The 15,634-nt window shown below is 49.2% G+C and overlaps 1 pseudogene; it reads right to left on the bottom strand.

Moving 5' to 3' along the window:
• Positions 1 to 9,743: 9,743 nt before the first annotated feature.
• On the bottom strand, positions 9,744 to 10,550 carry LOC121481020 (annotated as a pseudogene).
• Positions 10,551 to 15,634: the final 5,084 nt, after the last annotated feature.

The following is a 15,634-nucleotide window of genomic DNA, read 5'->3' as shown; positions in this document are numbered from 1 at the left end:
AAAGGGGTTTCTGTGTGTGGTGAAGTAGAGAGGGGAGGGGAAGGAGAGAGAGGGAGGGAAAGAAAGAGCGAGAAAATGAAAGGAGGAGAGAGAGATGAGAGAGAGAGGCACGGACTTCATAGCAGATGAGAATATTAAAACAACACTTCTCATTCTTCAACTGATGGTTTAATTTTTGGAAAATGTTCCCTGGTCTTTTGACCTTGTAAACTAAGCGCTTACATTCCTGAGAAATGGAAGAGGCACTCAAGGGCACTGAAGATAATAAGGGACAGGAAAAAGGGACTTCTCCTGGCACCCTACCCCGTTCCTTGCCCTGTGTGGGAGCCTGGGAGGCTCTAGGGCCCTACTCTGGGCGGGGCAAGCTGGAAGTGAAGATAGGCTCTCTCTTCTGGCTTTGTGGTTCCCTCTTATGCTATTTTCTAATTTTAGCAACATTTTCTATGTTGGCTTTTCTGTTGGCAATCAGCCCGATAACTTTCTCTCCCTTCAGGAAGAACTTCAAGTACTGTTGAGGCGTGCACATCACTGAGCCAATTTTCAAGCCAGACCACCTGAGTGTGATCTCCGTGACCTTCATCTGTGAGCACAGGTTGCCTCTGAATTGGTTAAAATGGACGTGAAGGTATTTTTAGTGTCAAAATTAAGTTCTCAAAAAGAAAAGAAGTATTGCTGCTCTTTAGAGAGAGCCAGTCATTCTGTTGGACTCTCAGAGGTCTTCCTACACATTGTTTTGTGATGTCAGCGCCACACTCCAGTTAAAGAAGCCCTAGTTCTAGAAGCAAATAAATCCTTCTCTTGTAAAGGGGTGGGGGGTGGGGTAGGGATGGGGGGAGAAGCAGCGGCCCCAAACTGTGAGGAACAAAGGAAAGGTGATTGGAATGAGGTCCCTGGAAGAGACCGAAGGGGCTAGTCGGGGCGGCTAATTCCTAGAGCCGCACACGTCCCTGGACTCACTGTCCTCCATGGCCAGTTACAGAGACTTCGCATTCCTGGTCTCTATCCCCATCTTCTCAACCCAAATCTCTGAGTTTTAAATGAACTCTTAAATGATTCTTTTGCAGAGTCAAGCTTGCGACATTTGTGCTTGACTGGTGGTTTCTAAAGCCTGGGCTCTAGATTCCTGGGGAACTGCGGTGTTGTTGCGGGAAACCCACGTCCATGAGAAGGGAGCCCAGCCTGCGGCGGGATGGATAACACGCCTCTCAGACGAATGGACTCCTGTTGGCCAAATGTTTGCTTATGTTGTCGGGATGAATACACTTTTAAGTAATTTGAAAGTGTTTCTAAACTTATAGTGGCTTTTGTCCTAAAAATACAACTATAGTCACGTGGGGGTCTAGCAAATTTTTTGGCATTTTATTCAAGGCCTCTTTTCTCAGGACAATATACTGCTCTTAGCGGTCCTCCTTTTTTCTAGTTTGTAGAAGAGCAGGTGTTGTGGAGGCAGATCCTCTACCTTCCAAAGAATTAGAATCCTATGGAGAATTTGATTTTTAATTGCAAGAGAACTAAACTCAGAATCTGGAAAGGAACTTTTTTTTCTTTTTAAAAAGATTTATTTAGGGACCCTGGCTCAGCGGTTGAGCATCTGCCTTCGGCTCAGGGTGTGATCCCTGGGTCCCAGGATAGAGTCCCACGTCAGGCTCCCTGCATGGAGCCTGCTTCTCCCTCTGCCTGTGTCTCTGCCTCTCTCTGTGTGTCTCTCATGAATAAATAAATAAAATCTTTAAACAAAAACAATTTTAAAAAAAGATTTATTTATTTGTTTTAGAGGCAGGGATGGGCAGAGGGAGAGGGAGAGAGAATCGTAAGCAGACTCCATGCTGAGCGTGGAGCCCAGTGCAGGGCTCCATCCTACAACCCTGAGATCAGGATGTGAGCGGAAACCGAGAGTCGGCTACTTAATTGACTGTGCCACCCTGGTGCCCCTATTTTTTTTTCCTTAAGTAGGCTCCATGCCCAGCCTGGAGCCCAATCTGGGGCTTGAACTCATGACCCAGAAATCAGACCTGAGCTGAGATCAAGAGTTGGACACTTAACCAACTGAACCACCCAGGCGCCCTGAATGGCACATAACATTTCTGTTGATAGCAAGGATCATGGTTTAGGTGCATTCTGTGTGCCACGCCCTTTGAATACATAATCTCATTTAACCCTTAAAATAACTTAAAAAATTAGAGAGAGTGCACATGTGCAACCTATGGGGAGGGGAGGAGGGAGAGAGAAGCCTACTGAGCAAGGAGCTCTAGGTGAGCGGGTGGAAACTGGGGAGCAGGTGAGTGGGTGCAGTTTGAACCTATGACCCTGATATAACAACCTGAGCTGAAACCAAGAATCTGCTTTTAACCGACTGCGCCACCTAGGCGCCCCAACCCTTGAAATAACTTGGTAGAGAAAGCATTATATAATTATCACCTTAGACATGCAAAACACAGCATTTTGCAAATGAGGAAACTGAGGCCTAGTTCATAAATAGCTGATAAATGGCAGGTTGAACCTTCCTCCACCAATGCCTCATTGGCATCACTTATTTTTTGGTTACAGTGACACTTGTTGCCATCCACTGATTTCTGCCTCTGTTACAGACCTCTCTTTCTGGCTGTAGACCCAGGGGATGACTTAAAAGTAAACAAAATGTCAAGACCTATAAGTAAATATCTATAACAAATCATAGTTCCCATAACTATATACTACCACATGTGCTTGGTCTTGCTAGCTTTCGGGGAGTAACACAATAAAGAGCAAGAGAAAAGTACCCTTTGCAAAAATTGACTAACTAAGAAAGCCTCGGCCAACAATCTCTGGTCTTATTAGATTATTTCAGCCTGGCTTCTTTCAGGTGGCAGTTGCCATGGCATCTCGGGAGGCAAGGGTGGGGGGGGGTGAAGATCAAGGAGGGTCTCTGGTGTTCCTTTTCAGAGTCCATTCCGCAATGGATGGGAGGAACTTAAACATTCATACGAGGAAGGACAGAACTTATTGTTGCTTTCCTTCATTTCTCCATGATACTCACATTAAATAGAGGGGAAATAGAGTTTGTGAAGAGGACAAGGTAGTGGAACAGGAAAGGGAGGTTGTGGGGGAAGGGCCAAGAGCCTCACCGGTAGAGGAAGAAGGCTAGGGTGGGGGCGGGGAAGACTGTGTGAATGTGTGCGTTTTCCAGGGAGAGATTATAGGAACAATTTTCTAAAGTTCTGAAGATCCTGAGGTTGGTCACTTGAAAGAAAATCAACAAAGAGTAGAGATCAAGTAGAAACAGTAGGGCGAGAGGGGAGCATGATGAGAAAGGGGGGAAATATATATATAATCCCAGGCCATAAAAAGGAAAACAAATCAGTGATGGGAAAGAAAGAGTTAAGCTGTAGAGGCAAGTCTTCCGAGGAATAGGCACACAGGGATTGGAGTACCTCAGACAATAGAGGGACTTGATGACCTGTGGTAGAAACGTGGTCAGAGTCCGCAGGAAGAACCTGGAAGGAGGGGAGCAAGTTGACTCCCAAGGACTTCGGAGCTGGAAGGGGCCAGAGGCACCATCTTCAAATCTCTCCCTTTTCAGATAAGGAAACTAAGACCAAGGGAAAGGAAGTGACTTTTCAAGAGGTTCTCCAGACCGGATCTTAGCTCAAGGAAGTGCCCTTTCCCCAGCACATGGAGCCAGAGAAGAAAAGAGGCAAGAATGTGTGGGAAGCCAAGCACAAGTGAAATTTGTAAAAGATAGGTTTTAATTTCTCCATCCTCTTTAGAAATTATGTACTTTTTTTTTCTTATGGGGACTTGTGTAATTTTAGGACCTAATTCCATTTCGATAACTTCATACTTTAAGTTATTTCAGTCAGATAATAACCCCTTCCTCACTTAGGAGGCTATTCCCAGGGAAGGGATCCTTCAGTGACTAAGCACTGAGAAAATTTTTGATGATGTTTAATTGATTTATAATTGTATCTTTTTAAAAAGATTTTATTTATTTATTCAAGAGAGACAGAGACAGAGGCAGAGGGAGCTGGAGAAGCAGGCTCCCTGCAGGGGGCCCACCCAGGACTGCGGGGGGGGGGGGTGGGGGGGGTGGGGGGGGGGGGGGGGTAGGGGGGATTGCGGGATCGCGCCCTGAGCTGAAGGCTGAAGCTCAACTGCTGAGTCACCCAGGCGCCCCTGTAATTATATCTTAAATGCAAATCCTTTAAACCTGCCCTTGGTAGAGTTTATTTATTCACATTTAACAAACACTTTTTAAAGCACCTACTACAGGGCAGCCCCGGGTGGCTCAGCGGTTTAGTACCCCAGGGTGTGATCCTGGAGACCATCCCAGGAGTCCCACGTCAGCCTCCCTGCATGGAGCCTGCTTCTCCCTCTGCCTGTGTCTCTGTGTCTGTCATGGATAAATAAATAAAATCTTAAAAAAAAAAATAAAGCACCTACTATGTGCTAAGTACCTAGGAAATGAAACAAACACAATCCAGTTTATTGTTATGCAGCTGTTTTATAATTGTTTGGATTTAAATTGTTTGGGAATGTCTGTTATTTTTTATGTTATTTCCATTTCTAGATTATGCCACTGTTTTTTTTTCTCATCTATAATTGGGACAATTGATGTCAGGATTCTTAGGGATTTTCTGACGTGTCTCCTCATCTGTTGTGGAACTACTTATTCTTATGGCCTCAGAATAAGCCAGGACAAATGGTTCACATGGAGTTGATTAGAGCAAGTTTACCACAGAAGATTGTTCAAAGTAAGGAGAGCTGACAAGGCAAATCAAAGCCAGAATCCTTGAGGAACTACGAGTAGCTGACGATTTCACAAACAACCTGCGAGTCCAAAGGGGCTGGAATAGAAGAGCAAATGAGTTAAAGGAGAGAGGAATTTAAGAGGTGGAAGGATTGGGACACCTGGCTGATTCAGTCTGTAGGGCATGTGATGCTTGATCTCGGGGCCATGAGCTCAAGTCCCATGTTGGGTGTGAAGCGTTAAAAAAAAAAAAAGACTTTGGAGGATTGCTGTGAATATTGACTTTACTGGACTTGGAGATTTGAGGTGAATGGCAACTGGCTTATCTTTGGTATGGAGATTAAAGATGCAGAGTTAAGGGCTCTGGTATATATTGCAGAGAATTCTGTAACTTCCTGTACTTGAGCATCTCTATGAGATGCAATGTTGTACTTATATTATTTAATAATCACTATTTTTTGTCCATTTTAAAGTGCATTGTAGGAGTGTCTGGGTGGCTTAGTTGGTTGAGCGTTGGACTCTTGGTTTTGGCTTAGGTCACAATCTCATGGTTGTGAGATCAAGCCTTGGAGTCAGGCTCTGTGCTCAGCAAGAGAGTCTGCTTCAGATTCTCTCTCCCACTCCCTCCTACTCTCTCTCTCTCTCTCTCTCTCTCAATAAATAAATAAATAAATAAACAAAATCTTAAAAATTTTTAATTATTTTTTATTTATTTATTAATGACAGAGAGAGAGAGAGAGAGAGAGAGGCAGAGACCCAGGCAGAGGGAGAAGCAGGCTCCATGCAGGGAACCTGAGGTGGGATTCGATCCCAGGTCTCCAGGATCACACCCCAGACTGAAGGTGGCGCTAAACCACTGAGCCACTGGGGCTGCCCCTATTTTTTATTAAAAAAATATTTTGGGGATCCCTGGGTGGCTCAGCGGTTTAGCACCTGCCCTCGGCCCAGGGCATGATCCTGGAGTCCCAGGATCGAGTCCCACATCGGGCTTCCTGCATGGAGCCTGCTTCTCCCTCTGCCTGTGTCTCTGTCTCTCTCTCTCTCTGTGTCTCTCATGAATAAATAAATAAAATCCTTTAAAAAATTAAAAAATATTTTATTTACTCATGAGAGATGCACAGAGAAAGAGGCAGACACATAGTCAGAGGGAGAAGCAGGGACTCGATCCCAGGACCCCTGGGATCACGACCTGAGCCAAAGGCAGATGCTCAACCACTGAGCCACCCAGGCACCCAATAAACAAAATCTTAAAAAATGGTTAAAGTGCATTGTACATTTCTTCATTCCACTTCATCCCATGGAATCCATTTGTGTGTATGTGTATCTATATCTCTATCTCCACATTCTACTCCATGAAGTTAAGATTTTTTTCTTTGCCCTATCGGGTTCAATGAATCTTTTGATTAAGAGATAAATGTTGCCTGGGTGTACATGTGTGTTTCCAAAAAACTGGATGAAAGGAAGTCTGAAAGAAAAAGGAATAGGCGTGATGCAGTCGGTTAAGGGTCTGACTCTTGATGCAGCTCAGGTCATGATCTTAGGGTTGTGAGATGGAGCCCCACTCTGCAGCCTCTGCAGAGTCTGCTTGATTCTCTGTCTCCCTCTCCTTCTCCTTCTGCCCCTCCTCCCTCCTCTCTCTAAAATAAATAAATAAATCTTACAAAAAAAAGAGGGTGAAGTGGGAAACTGGGAGAAATAGGTCTGTTACTCAAGGGGTTACTTCTTCCCTCACCTATCCCCATCGTTACACTACAAACCTTGCCATCCTTTCACACACACACACACACACACACACACACACACACACACTTCCAAGCTGTCCATCTTTACTCAGTCAGCTTGAAATCCCAGTATTGACTTTTCCTTCTTGAAATGCAAGAAGAAACACACTCCTCTCTCCACCAAGATACCTGAAAAGAGACTTAGGAAATAAACACAATAAACTCACATTACACAATTAAAAATCTTGGAAAACAAACAAGAAACTGTCATTACCATTATGGTGATATGAGATCCCTTTTAAATTTAAGATATGGGGGATCCCTGGGTGGCGCAGCGGTTTAGCGCCTGCTTTTGGCCTGGGGCACGATCCTGGAGACCCGGGATCGAATCCCATGTCAGGCTACCGGTGCATGGAGCCTGCTTCTCCCTCTGACTATGTCTCTGCCTCTCTCTCTCTCACTGTGTGCCTATCATAAATAAATAAATAAATAAATAAATAAATAAATAAATAAATAAAAATAAATTTAAGATATGTTTAAAAGCCATTTAAAATATATAGTACAATTTTCACAATAAGCACACATGAATTTTTAAAAAAGATTTCATTTGTTTATTTGAGAGAGAAAGAGAGCACAAGTAGGAGAAGCGAGAGGCAGAGGGAGAGGGAGAAGCAGACTCCCCGCTGAGCAGGGAGCCCAGTGCTGGGCTCAGTCCCAGGACCTTGGCATCATGACCTGAGCTGAAGGCAGATGCTTAAGTGACTGAGCCACACAGGCACCTCTGAATTTTTAAAAATATTTTATTTATTTATTTTTAAAGATTTTATTTATTTATTCATGAGAGACACATACAGAGAGAGAGAGAGAGAGAGGGGGGCAGAGACCCAGGCAGAGGGAGAAGCAGGCTCCACGTAGGGAGCCTGACGTGGGACTCGATCCGCGGTCCCCAGGATCACGCCGTGGGCTGAAGGCAGCACTAAACCACTGAGCCACCTGGGCTGCCCAAAAATATTTTATTTTTAAGTAATCTCTACAACCAACATGGGTTGGTTGAACCTACAAACCTGAGAACCTGAGGTTCTCCCATGGGTTGGGAGAACCTACAAACCTGAGATGGAGAGCTGCACACTACTGACTGGGCCAGCCAGGTACTCCTCCATGAACTTATAGTGTGGCCATTCTGGGAGGCCCCCTGGCTAACCCCTCTATGTTAGCTGGGCATGAGGTACGTGAACATGAGGGTACCCTCTACGCTCCAGGAACTTATATTGAAAGCCTACTTCACAAAAAGCTACCATGACACATATTTCCAGTTTTATTGGAGAAATTGTTGCCATGGATTCTAGTTAGACTCTTCCACTTGCTGGTTAAATTGCCTTGAGGAAATATCTTTATCTACCTAGACCCCAGTTTCCTCATCTGCACTGATGATGTTGGACCGGATAATTTTGTCATCTAGCTCTAACCTCTGTGCTTCATATATAAATAGCTACCTCAGTCAACACACTGTGTCTATGGCAATACTTTCTACATACAGCTTTGCAATAAAAACATTAATAGGAAAAAAAAAACATTAATAGGAGGGCAGCCCCCCCCAGGGGACTCAGCGGTGGAGTGTCTGCTTTCGGTCCAGGGCATGATCCTGGGGTCCCACGTCGGGCTTCCTGCGTGGAAGCCTGCTTCTCCCTCTCCCTATGTCTCTGCCTCTCTCTCTCTCTGTGTGTCTCTCATGAATAAATAAATAAATAAATACATTTTTTTAAAAAAAGGAAAACCAGAGTTTGAATAATTGCATTCTTTACACAGTTGTTTTTCTCCCTTTCTCTTGCAGACCTTAATGCAGTTGTAATTGAATTTACATATTGAAATTTAATTTGGATTAAGTTAATGTAAAATATTAGAGTCTATCAGCAACCCTCTGACCTGCTGATCTACGCGACCTCCAGGATTTAAGTCCAGTCAAAAACCAAAGCAGCTTCCGGGGTTGTGATTCTGTACCTCCAGTTGGCATTAGAACCACCTCAGGGTTTATATCCAAGCCCAGACCAGAGAGATCCTTTCCTTCTTTTGGGACGTAGGACCAAGCTAGGTCTTTTAACTAATTATATTCTCAACAAACATTTATTAAATGTACTTCTTATTTCACTCACTGGGCCTGCATGTAGGGGGCAAGAAGAATTTAAAAAAATATGCTTTTTTCCACATGGAATCACTCATGACCATGTTAACAGAAGTGCTGGGGTTACAGAGATAATGAAGACCCAGATCCTGCTTCTCCTTGAAAAGGGAGGCAATATTAAGCAAAAAAATATAATACAATGTGAGAAAATTTTGTAGAAGCCTGCATAAAGTTCCATCGGAAGGAAAAGGGAGGCCTGACTTGGAACGATTGTCCACAGGCCAGAAATTATCCCTTCACCCCCTCCTTCGTCTATCTCTCCATCCATCCATCCATCCATCCATCCATCCACTGAGCAAACGCCTATGGTTAGTTACTGTATCTAAAGCACTGTGCTGGAGGTTACAAATTCAAAGAAAATAAAAACAGATTCTGAAGGAGTGTCCACTTGGCATAGGAGATGAAACAGGTAAGCACGTAATAATAGGCTCCTCGCGGGCCACTTCTTTATGCTAAGGCTACGCGAGGCTCTCCACCTTGGACTCCCTCTAACAGTAAAATCCTGTGAGGTAGACGTTGGTAGACTCTTTTTAGCAGTTAGGAAACTGAGGTTTAGAGAGGTCAGTAATTTGCTGAGGGTCATGCAGTTGTGGATTATGGAACCGAAGCTCTCACACATTTATCTTCTTTTTTCTTCTCATTAAACTTTTGTTTTAATGGGTCTCAAAAATCCGTGACAGATTTTTGGTCAAGTTGTTTCCATTAAAAAGGACTGATTTTAAAAACTAGTAACTTAAAACTGCCATACACGCAAAAAACAAAAACAAAAAACACTCCAAAAAACCCCCAAATGGTCCACAAAACATCCTCCTTCCTTTCTGAAGGCTTTACGATGCATTGTTCTCATCAACCAGTCTTATACTATTAAACATAAATGCCCAAGGGGATCCCCGGGTGGCTCAGTGGTTTAGCACCTGCCTTTGGCCCAGGGCGTGATCCTGGAGTCCCGGGATCGGATTGAGTCCCACGTCGGGCCCCTGCAGAAGCCTGCTTCTCCTTCTGCCTGTGTCTCCACCTCTCTCTCTTTCTCATGAATAAATAAATAAAATCTTAAAAAAAAAAAAAAAAAAAAAAGACCAATTGACACAAACAGCTCTGAGACGTGCTCACACCCTGATTAAGCCTGGGGTGCCAGGTGTTGGGGATAATATTCATTTAGCCTCTGAGCTTCCTGGGCAGACTAGGTGACCTTGCTGGCTCCAGCTGCCTCTGTCCACTGCTTGGGTGACCCCCACAGCCACCGTCTGTCTCCTGTCACAACAGCAGACGGCCCAGAGGAGGATGGTCGGAGAAGCTCTCAACACACACAGGTTTGACGTAGGTTTGCCAGGAACCATTTCCATGATGGCAGCATCACCAGCTTTCAAGAACTTGGGACCATCTGCCAGCTTTCTTCCAGAACGACGATCTGTCTTCTCCTTCAGCTCAGCAAACCCGTGAGCACTGGGGTAGTGTGACAATCCTTCTCCTTCAGCTCAGCAAACCTGTGAACACTGGGGTAGTGTGACAATCCCCACGTGCGTGTGCAGCACCGGTTTGGCCTGGAGGGTCAGCGTAATCACCTGAGCCCTGAGGCCAGCCGCTTCCACGGTGGGTCATTGTTGCTGTCACCTGCCACGTTGCCACCACGAACATTCTTGACAGGTACATTCTAGACACTGAAGCCCACGTTGTCCCCAGGAAGAGCCTCACTCCGAGCTTTGTGGCGCCTTCCGACAGACTTGACTTCAGCTGTCGCAGTGGCCGGAGCGGAGGCCACCAGCAGGCCGGGCTTGCCACCAGTGTCCCTCGGCCCACGGGGATGGTACCCGTAGCACCAATATCGGGGCGTCCAGGAGGGGCAGACGCAGGGCTCACGAGCTGGCGAGCTGGCGGTGGGGTGCAACCCCGAGTTCCAAGCATGTGCTTCCACGGGCACCCCCATCGTCGCGGGGGACCTCCATCCCTGAACCAAGGCAGTTAGCACTTGGCTCCAGCGTGTTGCCGCCGCTCCGGCCTGGAGTTGGCCCACATGCTACGGCGTCGGGGTCGAGCTGATTTCCCCTAATGCAGGCGCCGACTTCCTCGGCGATTCCCTCACATCTCCCCTGGCTGCTCTGTTTACATCAATAGTCCGCTGTTTGACCCGGTGTGTAGCCGAGGGCACGCTTCCCGGGTCGGCGCATCCTTGGGGACACCTGCGTCGCGCTCAGCGAGGCCAGCAGCGCAGTCAGGTCCGCCCGGTCAGCCCCGATGCGCCTCTAACCACGTTTTCGGGGAAGGCTCTGTGTCCCGGGGCATCAGTGAGGGTCCCTAACACTGCTGGCTCGCATTTCCACAGGGGGACAGCAATGGAGATGCCGCGTTCACGTGCAGCCTTCGGTTCCCCCAAGACCCAGGCCTACCTGAAGGAGCCCTTGCGCATCCCAGCAGCCTCCTTCTCCAATTTTTTGGTAGTTGTTTTGTTGATCCCACTGCGTTGGTAGGTCAGATGGCCAGTGGCGGAGACTTGCCCGAATCTATGTGTCCAGGGACGAGGATGTTGACGTGAGTCTTTTCCTTTCCCATTTGGGTTTAGGTTTAGCGGTGGTTTTTACGACACCTGTGTTCTGGCGACAAACCCGTTGCAAAAAAGTCGCACACATTTATCTTATGACAAAGTCTATGCTCCAAAGACTGGATTTTTCTGGGTGACTTTTAGGGTTTAAATTGTCTTCACCACCTACCAGCTGCATGGCTTTGGGGGATGTTAACTTCCCTGAGCCTCAGTATCCTCATGAACACCAGGTTGACAGCATCTCGTTCAGAGGACTGGGGTAGGGAGCCAACACCACTCGGATCCGGTGTGCATGTGGCCCAGGGCCTGGGCCAGGTCCACCACATCTGGTGGCTAGCGGTGTCATGCTGTCCTGCACGGGTGGGGAGGTGCAGATCCACAGCGAGCATGGTCTGAGGAAGGAAAGGTCACTTCCAGTGGGACAGTGGGAGGGTGAGTAGACTACGGCTGGAAGAGGAGGGGCTCGCTTACGTTGGGGTCAAGACAACAGATAAGACTTGAACATTTAGACTCTAAAATTTAAAGCAAAAGTCTCAAAAAAAAAAAATAAAGCAAGTCTCTGTGAGGAAGGAGCTTCCTGTGACCTGTGGGAGGTGACAAAGCAATAGAAATGCAAGCAAATAATAAATAAATAAATTAGATCATTACAGAAAGTGGTAATTGCAAAGGATAATGGGAGCGAAAGTGAGGAGAAAGGGGGAGCCCAGGGGACGAGGAGGGAAGACCCGGTTCCACACGCAGGTAGAGGCTCTTCACATGTAGATTTACTGCCGTGGCCCAGGGGCACTGCCGAGCCGCCCAAAGGATGGAAATGCAAATACCGCCAGAGCCTGTTAGTAGTGATGCAAATGTGGGAAACCTCTGAGTCAAGCAGAACAACAACAAAACACCCTAATCAATCTTTGAGTCAATCGATCTGTGAGTGAAGACAATTACATCCTCGTGATTTTGATGAGAGAAAGACAATATATGTTTCTTGTCCTTAATTTGTCCTCTTGCCAGCCAGTACTAGGAAAGATTAGTCAAGGTCATCCTATTCTTATTGTCTGTTTATTATTTGAATTTACTTTTTTTTTTTTTTTTTTTTAAGATTTTATTTATTTATGAGAGACACAGAGAGAGGCAGAGACACAGGCAGAGGGAGAAGCAGGCTCCATGCAGGGAGCCCGATGTGGGACTCGATTCCCGGGCGTAGGATCATGCTCTGGGCGGGAGGCAGATGCTAAACCGCTGAGCACCCGCCCCCCCCCCCGCCCCGCCCTTATTGTCTATTTAGTCATCCGTTCAACAAACATATTCCTGGAAGCTTACTATGTGTCATCACCCCCAGGGAGGATGGGGGGGGGGTGGGGAGGGACGGTGGGGGGATGATGGGGGGATGGTGAGGGGACGGGGGCACGGTGGGGGGACGAGGGGGGACGGGGGGAATGGTGTGGGGACGGGGAGATGGTGGGGGGACGGAGGGAGATGGTCGGGGGACGGGGGAGATGGTGGGGGACGGTGGGGGGGAATGGTGGGGGGACGGGGGGAGATGGTGGGGGGACTGGGGGAAATGGTGGGGGACGGTGGGGGGACTGTGGGGGGAATGGTGGGGGGACGGGGGAGATTGTGGGGGACGGGGGGAGATGGGGGACGGGGGAGATGGTGGGGGACGGTGGGGGGAATGGTGGGGGAATGGTGGGGGGACGGGGGGAGATGGTGGGGGGAGATGGTGGGGGACGGGGGGATGGTGGGGGGACGGGGGGAGATGGTGGGGGGGGAGATGGTGGGGGACGGTGGGGGAGAATGGTGGGGGGACGGGGGGAGATGGTGGGGGGACTGGGGGAAATGGTGGGGGACGGTGGGGGGACTGTGGGGGGGAATGGTGGGGGGACGGGGGAGATTGTGGGGGACTGGGGGAGATGGGGGGACGGGGGAGATGGTGGGGGACGGTGGGGGGAATGGTGGGGGGAATGGTGGGGGGACGGGGGGAGATGGTGGGGGGAAATGGTGGGGGACGGTGGGGGGGATGGTGGGGGGACGGGGGGAGATGGTGGGGGGAGATGGTGGGGGACGGTGGGGGGGAATGGTGGGGGGACGGGGGGAGATGGTGGAGGATGGTGGGGGGAATCGTGGGGGGACGGGGGAGATGGTGCGGGGACGGAGAGGAGATGGTGCGGGGACGGTGAGACGGTGGGGGACGTTGGGGGGACGGGGGGGACGAGGGGGCGACGGTGGGGACGGTGGGGACGGCGTGCAGTGTCGCGCTCGCAGGGCTTTGGTGAGGGCCCCGGGAGCGTGCGGCCTCATCTCCTGCCGAGGGGACCGAGGACGCGGCGCGGGGCGGTCGGCGGGGCCCGGACAGGCGCGCCTTCCGCAGCGCGAGCTCGTCCTTGGGACGCTGCTCCCGCACCCCGCGGCGCTGGCCGCCCGGACCCGGGAGCCCTAGACGCTCACCCGCGGGTTCCGCCCGGGCCGGAGGCAGGGCCGGCTCGCGTCACTGGGGCCAGAGCCCCCCAGCGCCACCCACCCCGCCCCAGTTTCTTAGCCTCTCCCGGGCAGAGAGCGGGACAAGCGGCGGGACAGCGCCCCCTGGTGGCCCCCGGCCCAATTACCCGCAAGGAGAGCGCGGCGGCCACCCCGGCGGTGGGAGGCCCGGCGCATGCGCTCCCGGAGGCCTCCGACTGTCAGGACCTTGTACTTGCTCCTTCTCAATATATATATTTTTAAGATTATATTTATTTATTCATGAGAGAGACAGAGAGAGAGAGAGAGAGAGAGAGAGAGAGAGAGAGACACACACAGGCAGAGACACAGGCAGAGACACAGGCAGAGAGAGAAGCAGGCTCCCTGCATGGAACCTGAGGTTGGACTCGATCCCGGAACCCCGAGGTCAGGCCCTGGGCCAAAGGCAGGCACTAAACCGCTGAGCCCCCAGGTGTCCCCCTCCTTCCCAATATTTGAAGAATATTTCAGTATCATCTTCATGGTGGTGACTCAGGGTTTTTGTTGTTGTTGTTGTTGTTTGTTTTCCACTCAGTCCAAGCGTGTCTCCTGATTCCACTACAGGTACTTCCTATTCCAGGATCTCGTCACCGCAAATTCAGCAGGACCCTGGAGTGAGGAAGGTGCCCTGCCCTCGCCTGCGCCTCTAGAGGCAGCCTTAGCCCGCTTACTGGGGAAGGGGAAGCCGGCAGGCCTATGCTAGGTCTCGGCCCTCCCGGGAGTGACCCTTTCTGCGGCCCTCGATCATGGTGTCCCCATCCTCCTTTCCCTGTAGGCTGTCCCCCTTTCTCTTCGGAGCTGCAGGGACGCGGGGAGGGCAGATCCGTTGCTTTCCCCTTGCTTCTTGACTTCCTCAATCCTCCCAAGACGATTATGCTGGAATAACTGTGATATTCTTACCTGGAAAATTAGGGCAATTTCAGGAAGAAATTATGATTTAGGAGAAATAAAAATTGACCTTCTAGGGGCACCTGGGGGACTCAGTTGGCTCAGGTCATGATCCCAGGTCCTGGTATTGAGTCCCTTCTCAGCGGCAGGTCTACTTCTCCCTCTCCCCCCTCTCCCCACCTTCCTTCTACTTGTGCTCTCTCCCTCTCTTACTCTGTCAAATAAAGAAATGAAATCTTAAAAAAAAAAATTGACCTTCTAGGTAGTTGGGATTTTTCCTCTCACTGTGCAAAGAAAAGTACCTCCAGACTTGGATCTCACGTGTCCTCCCTTCCATTCCCGACCCACCAGTGGACTGAGTCAGGTTCCAGTTTCTGGTGGTTTTAAGGTTTTTTATTTTTTAAAATTATATTTTATTTTTTAAAATTTATTTATTTATTTATTTGAGAGAGAGAGAGTAAGAGAGGGAGAGAGAGCACAAGCAGTGGCGGGAGGGAAAAGCAGAGTCCCCCTGAACAGGGAGCCTGTGCAGGGGCTCAACCCCAGGACCCTGGGATCATGACCTGAGCCAGAGGCAGACGCCCAACTGACTGAACCACCCAGGTGCCCCTAGTTTTAAAGATTTTAAGGAATCTCTACACCCAGCGTGGGGCTCAAATTTACAACCCCGAGATCAAGAGTCACGTGCTCCACCTAGCTGAGCCTGCCGGGCACCCCAAACTTCTAAGTTCTTTAAATCCAGTTTTTCATTTGTGAGAGCTGTGGGCTTGCTTGTTTCTCCACGTTGATCTATTAAGTAAGCACGTGTCTCAGGATCCCTTATTATCAATATTAATTAAGTTAATGTGACGGGGAGCACGGGGCTAGCCAGGGACAAAGCCAGGCCCTTGACTCAGGCAGAGGGACCTTCCTGTAGGGACCCAGTGGCCTCCACGGCATCCTTCCCTCAGGGCAGGAGGCAATCCTAGCCCGGCCCCAGCAGCCTGTGAGTCTACGCTGACCTACAAAAATTCCTTAGAAATCTGCACCCATGAGCCCTGGAGGTCGGCGTTGGCGATCGTCCCCAAACCCACGGCCCACCGGTACACACCTGCAGGTCT

The sequence above is a fragment of the Vulpes lagopus genome, chromosome 23 (assembly GCF_018345385.1).
Source record: "Vulpes lagopus strain Blue_001 chromosome 23, ASM1834538v1, whole genome shotgun sequence".
Classification (NCBI taxonomy): domain Eukaryota; kingdom Metazoa; phylum Chordata; class Mammalia; order Carnivora; family Canidae; genus Vulpes; species Vulpes lagopus.
The sequence above is the reverse complement of the archived record's forward strand: the minus strand, read 5'-3'. Positions and strand labels throughout refer to the sequence as shown.